Source organism: Nyctereutes procyonoides, unplaced genomic scaffold, assembly GCF_905146905.1.
Source record: "Nyctereutes procyonoides isolate TBG_1078 unplaced genomic scaffold, NYPRO_anot_genome, whole genome shotgun sequence".
NCBI lineage: Eukaryota > Metazoa > Chordata > Mammalia > Carnivora > Canidae > Nyctereutes > Nyctereutes procyonoides.
The window spans coordinates 16,713,939-16,723,213 of NW_026575133.1; positions in this window are offsets into that span (position 1 = coordinate 16,713,939).

The following is a 9,275-nucleotide window of genomic DNA, read 5'->3' on the forward strand; positions in this document are numbered from 1 at the left end:
GCACAGAGCCTACTTGAGTTTGTCTCCTTCTGCCCCTACCCCTGCTCACACTCTACCTCTAAAACAAATAAATAAATCTTAAAAAAAAGAAGAGGCGGTTGGAAATTAGAAAATTAGAAAGACAAACACCTCCCAACACCAGAGGAGGGGAGACACACCTTCTGAGTGTAAAAACCCATTCTCTAGGGACCAATAATGTTTTCAGAGATCTAGAGTAATGGGAAGATCTATCAATACAGGAGCCAACCTCTTTCCAGCCAACTGTCCTCAGAGCTGTTATTTTGGGACATGACCTCACATTTCCACAAGTGTACAAAATCATCTTCCGTGTACACTGCAGCTCTCTCTTACATTTGCTCGGATGCACAGCCATTGCCGTATAGTTTTCTCAGCAATTTTGGACTAAAGGTCTTTTCTTTATTTATTGGTTTAAAGGAGGGAAACTCTTGGTTAATATGCTGCCCACCTCACTAAATTAAACCTGGCTAAGTCTTCATTCTGCAAAGAAATCTGTTTACCAAGTTCCTCCTACTCTGGACCATCAAATCCTGGCAACATTAGCGATAGGTCAGTGCTACTCAAAGTGTGGTCTGTGGACCAGTGTCAACCATAACGTGGTAGAGTTTCAACACAAGATAGATACAGAATTTGAGACTCAATATTTACACACATGTATGGCAATCTGACAATGAAGTGGCATCTCAGTGTGTGATCAGAAGGCTTGTCTTAGTGAACAGAGAACTGACCAATTCAGGTATTGTTGCCTTGGGTGACAAGTTGCATGTGGTGGGAGCTGGCGATGAGTGCTGTGGGGTAGGGCCACATATTGGTCTATGATTTTTTTTTTCATATTGGTCTATGATTAAACTCAACTGCTCTTTCTCATTTGTGTATTCCAACAGGACTATCTATTCTGTGAATTTTTTTTTTGGCATTTTCTTGATGACTACTAAAGTGGAGCTCCTTTGCTTATGTTTATTGGCCTTTTGTGTATCTTATTTCTTAAAAGTGGCTGTTCAAGTGTTTTGCCCATTTTTCTATTGGGTTTCTATTGGATCTTCAATCTTTTTCTTATTGAAGAGTAGGAGTCATTCCAATATTCTGGATATTGTACTTTTGTTGGATATATGGAACAAAAAAATAGGTGGAATTAAAATTTTAAAATAAGGGATGCCTGGGTGGCTCAGTGGTTGAACATCTGCCTTTGGCTCATGGTATGATCCTGGGGTCCCAGGACCGAGTCCCACATTGGGGTCCCCGTATAGAGCCTGCTTCTCCCTCAGCCTATGCGTCTGCCTCTCTCTCAGTGTCTCTCATGAATAAACAAAATCTTTAAAATAAAAAAAAATTAAAATAAGATTCTTCACACAGTTTGAGAAGCAAGACCATGGGGATTTACCCTGTGGTCCTATTCATGAACACTGAATGCCTACGATGCCTTGCAAATTTATTTTTAAGAGATTAAAGAGAAGAGTTAGAATTTACATATAATATCCTTAGTCAGGACTATTAAAGGTGCAAGAAAAAAACTGCCCGATTCAAGTAGTTTTTTTTTAATAAATTTATTTTTTATTGGTGTTCAATTTGCCAACATATAGAATAACACCCAGTGCTCATCCCATCAAGTAGTTTAAACAAGAAGAGGGATAGGTCAGCTGACAAAACTGAGATGAACTAAGGCATAACTAGATCCAGGTGTTTAAGGGGGAGTCTCTCTCTCTCTCTCTCTCTCTCTCTAACTCTTACCCTGCATTCTCTATGCTGATCTCATTCTCTGGCATATTCTTTCTTTCTGTTGGAGAGACTGGCCCTCAGAAATGACACATATTTCTTACTTGTCCTAGTTTGAGGGACACCTTCTGTCTCCCAGAGTCCACATAAATTTCCCTGAAGGATCTTGGTGGGCCATGTTTGGATTATAAGCCCACCAAGGGACCAGCCTGAATTACCTCATGGGGTGGGGGAACAGACTATGAGCCTGAGATTCCTACCAGAAAATGTTTGGACTCAAGTACAAGGACTCAGTACCCAAAGGAAGAAAATAATGCAGAATAGATCCACAAAAAGAGATGTTCACTACCTCAACTTCAAAGGCAAAGGGGAGGGGATCCATGGGTGGCTCAGAGGTTTAGCTCCTGCCTTTGGACCGGGGCACGATCCTGGGGTCCCGGGATCGGGTCCCATGTTGGGCTCCCGGCGTGGAGCCTCCTTCTCCCTCTTCCTGTGTCTCTGCCTCTCTCTCTCTCTGTGTCTATCATAAAAACAAATAAATAAATAAATCTTCAAAGGCAAAGGGGAATCATGGAAAACTCAGGAATGAGGCTTAGTGATATGTGTGTATATGTTGGCAGAGGTGGAAGGAGGTGTAATGTGAAAAGTTTATCTGGCATCACTGGGTGCTAGGATCAGCAAGTGACTGGTGGCAGGGAAAAACATTAGGTGAATATACATTTCAAAATGTGGTTCTCCATGACTCTCTCATTCACTTATTCATCTACTTAGTTACCCAATAAATACCTGTTGAGCACCAATCTTTTTGCCAAATCTTCCCTCATAATGGTATTATTGTGATACATGAGACAGCATTGTCCCTGACGTCATGGAACTAATAGTTCAGTCATTAAATACAGCAAAATAATTCTTTTCTAAAAAAAGGTAATGTAGACTTATCACTATGCAAGACATGAGCACAACCAGTGGGCTGGGCCATGCTAAGAATTCAGAAGATAGCAGTTTCTATCATGAGTGATCTCTTCCATCAGAGATTAGGGAGGAGATAATCCCTGCTAATAGTTGTGGAATTTATCTCTGAGCTTCCTGGCAGCTAAGGGAAAAAGGGAAATCTGTTGAACTATCTCACTCTCATTGTCTGGTGCCAATTCATCATGGAAAGGTAAGCATTTCCTTGGGTTCAGTATTTGGAAGAATTTATTAAATGTGCCTATATAAACATATATTGAACAACATCATAAGATCATCTTCCCTAACCTGACAGAAAGACCAGGAACTTCACACAAGTATTTCACACAGCAGCATTTCATGCCTCGTCCCCCTCAATTCTCTCAAATCAGCTTCAAACAACATGGAATCAGAATGATATCACATTCCTGGACATAAATGCTCTTCGGGAAAACTTTTTAAAACTTCTTTCTGTTGCTTCTATATCCTCTTGTATACACCTATGGTTCCACTGGCATATCCTCATGTCCCTGAATTCTGAATATTTATTGACATGTCTGTTTTCTTCACCTTCCCTCTCCATTAGATTTCCGTTTCTTAAGGGCAGGTCCCGTGCCTTTTAAAATACTGTATTTTCGGTATCTATCATTATGACCAGCCTGAGAGGGTGGATGTGGTGGGAATGGGTGGAAGGGAAGAAGGAAGGAAGGGAGGAAAATAGGAGGAAGGAAGGGGGGGAGGAAGGAAGGGAGGGAGGGGAGAAGGAAGGGAGGGAGGGAGGAAGGAAGGAAGAAGAGAGGGAGGAAGGATGAAAGAAGGAAGATGGAAGAAAGAAAGGAGGAAGGAGAAAGGGAAGGAGGCAGGCAGGGAGGGAGATGGAAGGACAGGAGAGAGAGAGGGAAGGAAAAACAGCAGGAAGGAGAAAGTGAGAGAGGAAGAAGGAAGAGAGAGAAGGAAGTTGTCTCTCCAAGGAGGGGAAGGAGCAACTCATCAGAGCTCCCCAGACCAGGCTGAAAGAAGCCAGTTGGGTCTAATAGAGCACAGGAAGTAAGTAACACAAGGGGACTAGTGGGAAGGCTGGGCAGGAAAGTGTAAAGACTAAATTAAAAATTGTTCTGTTTTAACAAAACTTTAAGAATTTGGCATATTCAAGACAAAATCAATGCTCGGTGGGGACTTCCATCATTCAGTTATAAAGAGCTAAGGAAGTGATACTTGTAGCACACGTTTTGTTGTCTCTCCAAGGGCTGTGGGGATCCCTGGGATCTGCTGCTCCAGACGGGCAAGGCCAGTTGTGGGGTGGTGATCCCAGTGGTCTTGTCCCCAGCAGATGTGGACAGTGTGTGTTCAGGTGGGCGAGGTGAGCACCAGGGCCTTCCCAGTCCTCCGCTGCCCTTGGCCTGCTCTGATTTTGATGGTCCCACCTTACATCCCATCAAAAGTATTAAAAGCAGTCACATTATAGCAAAATTTATTTTTTGCTATAAAAGAACTTCAAAAGATTCTTATGATTTTGCTTTTGATATGATACGGCTCCAAGTAACTCATTTATTTTGTAATTAGTCATGGTTTCTCAGGTTTTGAAGCTAATTGTGCATGGCAAAGCAAGAAAACCTAACCTACAAATTGCATTCAAGTGCTGTAAAATTTGAATGCATTCTACACTTAACAAGTAATGACATTTGTATATATCAATTAAGCATTTACTTGTCTTTAGCCTGCATTTAGCTTTTAGGGGCTTGGAGCCAATGATAGTTCAGATCTCAAGCATCTGTGTGAGCCCTTGCAAAGAATGTTGGCCCCAGGCTCCGTGCCTGGAGCAGCTCATGGGTAAAATGGCCTCATATATGAAGGCTTGGCACATGTGTCAGGCTGGACGAACCTCTCTTTAGATGCCAGTGATTTGTTATTAAAAGGACACAGTCATTTTGCTTTGAATTCAGGACTCACTAACACCTCCCCCTCAGCTCAGGACCTCATTAAAATGAAGGAGTGGTAAGTTTTATACCCAACCGTCTAGTTCTAGAAGAGCTCTGCTGTGAGGACATCAGACTTAACATTGTAGACCAGAGTCCACATCCCGGCTGTGCTCCTGGTAACTGAGTCTCATGAAAGAATCCTTATAATGCCTCGGGGTCTTAGTTTCCTCATCTGTGAAATGGGACCAATGACAGGAGCCCATCATCACTCCTAGGGCTGTGTGGAGTTTCCAGGGTAGATAATCTACAGTAAAATTATTTCTCGAAGAACACCAGCTCTTAAGACAGCTTAGGACAGTCACTCTGAAACCTGGCTTCATTTTCAAATCACTGCAGGGGCTTTTAGAAAGTACTGAAGTCTGAGTCCCACCTGACACCCATTAAATTGGAATCGCTGGGGATCGAGAGCAATAGTTGTATTTTAAAGGCAACCCCTGGGATCCCTGGGTGGCGCAGCAGTTTGGCGCCTGCCTTTGGCTCAGGGCGCGATCCTGGAGACCCGGGATCGAGTCCCACGTCGGGCTCCCGGTGCATGGAGCCTGCTTCTCCCTCTGTCTGTGTCTCTGCCTCTCTCTCTGTGTGACTATCATAAATAAATAAATAAAAATTAAAAAAATAAAATAAACTGATTAAAAAAAAATAAAGGCAACCCCTTCTGGTGACGCTAATGTGTAGCTGATGTTGAAGACAGAGGTGCCCAGTGGGGACACATCTGTGTCCATGGAGGCAGCAGCTGTGCCCTAACCAGGCTCATCCTTTGGCATGAGTTTGGCTTGCTCTGGCCACCCAGCTTCTTGGCAGTTGGTTCTGTGGATCTGGGAGAGACCGTCGGGCTCACGGACCCACGTGCTTTCCTGGCACACCTCCAGGCTTTGCATCCCCGGCTTGCAGTTGCAAGGAGCCATGTGGGTGAATTGGGGCCCCTGGATGTGGGCAGGCCTGAGACACCCCACTTCCTGCCCTTCCCCGAAGTCTTGGTTTCCTAGGGCTGCTGTAACACATGACCACAAATGGGTGGCTGAAACAATGGAAGTGAATTTTCCCACAGTTCCGGAGGCCAGAAATCAGAAACCAAGGTGTCAGCAGAGTCGGTTCCTCCTGGAGGCTCTGAGGGAGAATCTGTTCTTTGCTTCCTTTCTGGTGTCTGGTGGCTCCAGAAATCCTTGGCATCCTTTGGCTTCTAGATGCATCACTCCAATTTCTGCTTCCATCTTTCTATGACTTCCTTGTGTCTCTGTCTTAAATCTCCCTCTTTTCTATTATAAGGATACCAATTTTCACATTTAGTGCCTACCCTAAATCCAGGATAATTTCATTCCAAGAACCTTCATTGTGTCTGCAAGATCTTGTTTGCAAATACAGTCCCATTCACAGGTGCTGGGGGTTAGGACTTGGACACAACTTTTCGGAACTCGGGGAGGACATACCAACCTACTACACCCAATGAACAAAACAAAACAAAACAAAGAAGCCCTCATAGGTCATCCTCCAGCTGTCTCTCCCCACCAGGAGAGCACCTGGAGGTCTTGGAGGAGGGCAGGCACGCAAGACGGAAGGAGCCTGACCCCTGCATGACCACTGAGCTGGGATGCATGGGAGGAAGTGGTATGTACTAAGCCACTGCGATTTCCAGTTGTTAGTTACAGCAGTTAGCCCTTCCAGACCAACAGGCACATTTTGACAGTCTTCCAACAGATTTATTTTCTGCCCAAGCCAGCCGGTGAAACAAAGTACATCTATAGACACTAAGCTTCCGCAGTTTGAAACCGGGAATCCCTACTACTGCATTCTCCCCGCTGCCTCTCCTGCATCCTCTGGCCAAAGGCTGCTCGTTGTTAGAGCGGGAAAACACCTTGGAGACCATCTCTTCCAAAGCTCTTGCCTCAGTGATGAGAACATTTGAGACCCAGAGCCAACCAAGGTTCAGTAGAGAAGGCAGGACCCAGCCTCACACTCTGTGTTAGTCTCTAGGGGCCGCTGTAACAAACTATGTGGCTTAAAACAACAGAAACTGGTTCCCAGCTCTGGAGATCAGGTGTGAATCCAAGTGCTGGCAGGGCCATGCTCCCTGTGAAGGCTCTGAGGGAGAAGCCTTCCTGGCCGCTGCCAGTGGTTGGTGGCGCCAGGTATCGTTGGCTTATAGCCCCATCGGTCCAATCTGCCTCTGTCCCCACATGGCCTGGGCTCCTCCTCTCTGTATCTCCTTTTTGTATTTTCTCCTCTTCTTATAAGGATACTTGTCATTGGATTTAGGGTCCAGAACCCAGTGAATCCAGGATGATCTCATCTTGACCTCCTTAACTTATTCATATCTGCCCAGACCCTTTTCCCAAATGAGATCACATTCACTGATATGGGGGGTTAAGACTTGGACATATCTTTTGGGGGGCTACAACTCAGCCCATTACTCAGCCTAGAGGCAGATGTGCTTGCAACCATCATCTTCTTAGCACTTTCTCCAATTCTCTTGATTCTCATCAATGTACTAAGTGTGGGAAATAATGAAAGACTCCACTGGAATTGCATTAATATTTCCATCAGGATGGAAATACCTAAATCAGGCTTTGGTGCCTGGCTTACAAGCATCCCACATTCTCATTGGCCATGAGTTTTAATCTTGCACTTACTGACTTCCCACCACGCAGGTGCTATTGTAGGTGTGATTTCACTTGGCTCTCGAAACCACCAGCAGGAGGGCTGCCACTGCCACTATTTTTACATGCAGGAAGATTAAGAATGAAATTGTTTGACCAGGGCAGTCCGGGTGGCTCAGCAGTTTAGCGCTGCCTTCAGCCCAGGGTATGATCCTGGAGACCCGGGATCGAGTCCCGCATCGGGCTCCCTGCATGGAGCCTGCTTCTCCCTCTGCCTGTGTCTCTGCTTCTCTCTCTCTCTCTCTGTGTCTCTCATGAATAAATAAATAAAATCTTTAAAAAAAAATTGTTTGACCAACTGACCCTAAGACAACAGTTCGACTGCAAGTTTATTTGGATAGTGCTTCCAGAAAGAACTGGGAAGAGAGAGGAGCTGCGAGATGAGGAGGGGAAGGAGCCAACACGAGGTGCACTGATGGGCAGGCACCCATCAGTGGTGTAGGCAGCTGGGCTTCCGTCCAAACGGGGACCTCTGAGTGACGGTGTAGAGCCCACGTCAGATGGAGAAGCTCTACTCTATATCCACTGACTTCCATCTGATACTGGTCTCAAGCTATTTCCAAAATGCTCACTCCCTGGCTCTTCCAGCCCCCCTGCTAATGGGCAGAGTAAGCTCTGGTGGCTGGAGAAACCCTCACACAACGAGTTGCAGGTTCTTTTATTTTTTATTTTTGCAGGTTCTTTTAATAGGAAGCCATTGGTGCCAAGGGCCGGGGGCAAGGGTGGCACGCAAATGCTCTTTGCCTCCAAAGCCTTTGCTCCTTCCCCCATGTTCATCAAACCCCCCGGGGACAGACGTGTGGCCTCATGCCTGCCCCACTGTTGGCTCTGCAGTAAGTTCTTGCTGAAATCCCCTGCTGTTTGCAAGACTTCCCGAAACCTAAAGTCTTTGAGATCAAGTCCAGAAGATTCTTCCCTTGGATGCGTCTGCAGTGTGTGTTTTTGTGTGATGGGTTCTGTGTGACCCAGTGACATGCATCATACTTGAAATATTTCCACTGCTGACAAAATAAATCAGCTTTCCCCGCCGTAGCGCTCAGCTTATTAGGGGAAAATGGAAAGGGGGCATTAAATATTAATGCTGCATATTTTCCTCCCCCTTGGCGCCTTCTATGCCACTGATCACTGCCCAGCCAGCACAGCCTTCTGTCTTTTTTCTCCTGATGATGGTAGAGGACAGAAGGGACCTTTGACAAGGCAGTGGGGGACAACAGTGTAAAATGGGGCTCCAACTGGTTTTCTAGGTTCTGGCTTGGGGCATCCCTGTCTCCACCAGATGCCAAAGATGCACCAGGAAACTTCATCCCCGGTGGGAAGCTTGCCACTCTGCTAGTTTAGCTCGGAAGCATCCACTGTACGGAGAAAACAGTTTCTCGAAGGAAAGGTGGTTTTGGAGGAGGCAGGCTGGAGAAACAAACCTCAGAGAAGCCGTCGATAAGTCCTGAGCTAACAGACTAAGGAGACCCCTGGCTCTGCCCCCTTGATGGTTCATTTTCAGCAAACATTTGTAAAGATACCACCCCCCACCCCCCATCCCTTAGGTCAGGCCACCGAGGAGGGGCATGTAGGCAGCTTTCAGGAAGAAATCCTCCCAGAGATGTTGGTGTTTCATCTGGCTAATTTGTGGAACTCTCCATCCAAAAATAAAAAAATGAATCCTTAAGAGGAATCCCCTTTTAGAATGCTGTGACGACGGAAACCTTAGGATTTTTTTTTTTCAATTAATTTTGTATTACACAAATAATGCATTAGTTCAATTAAATCATTACGCAGAAGGCTGGAGCAGCGTTCCCACACCCCCTCCTTGGTCCCGGGCCCTCTCCCCACCGCCTCAGTGGTCCTGGAAGGATGGTGGCAAATGGTCAAGGGGAGGAGGCTGAGATTTGCATGCGTGCTTGTTCGTTTTTCATGCTTCTTCTCAGAAAAGCTTCCATTAATTTCAGGTGAAATCTGCTGCAATTTG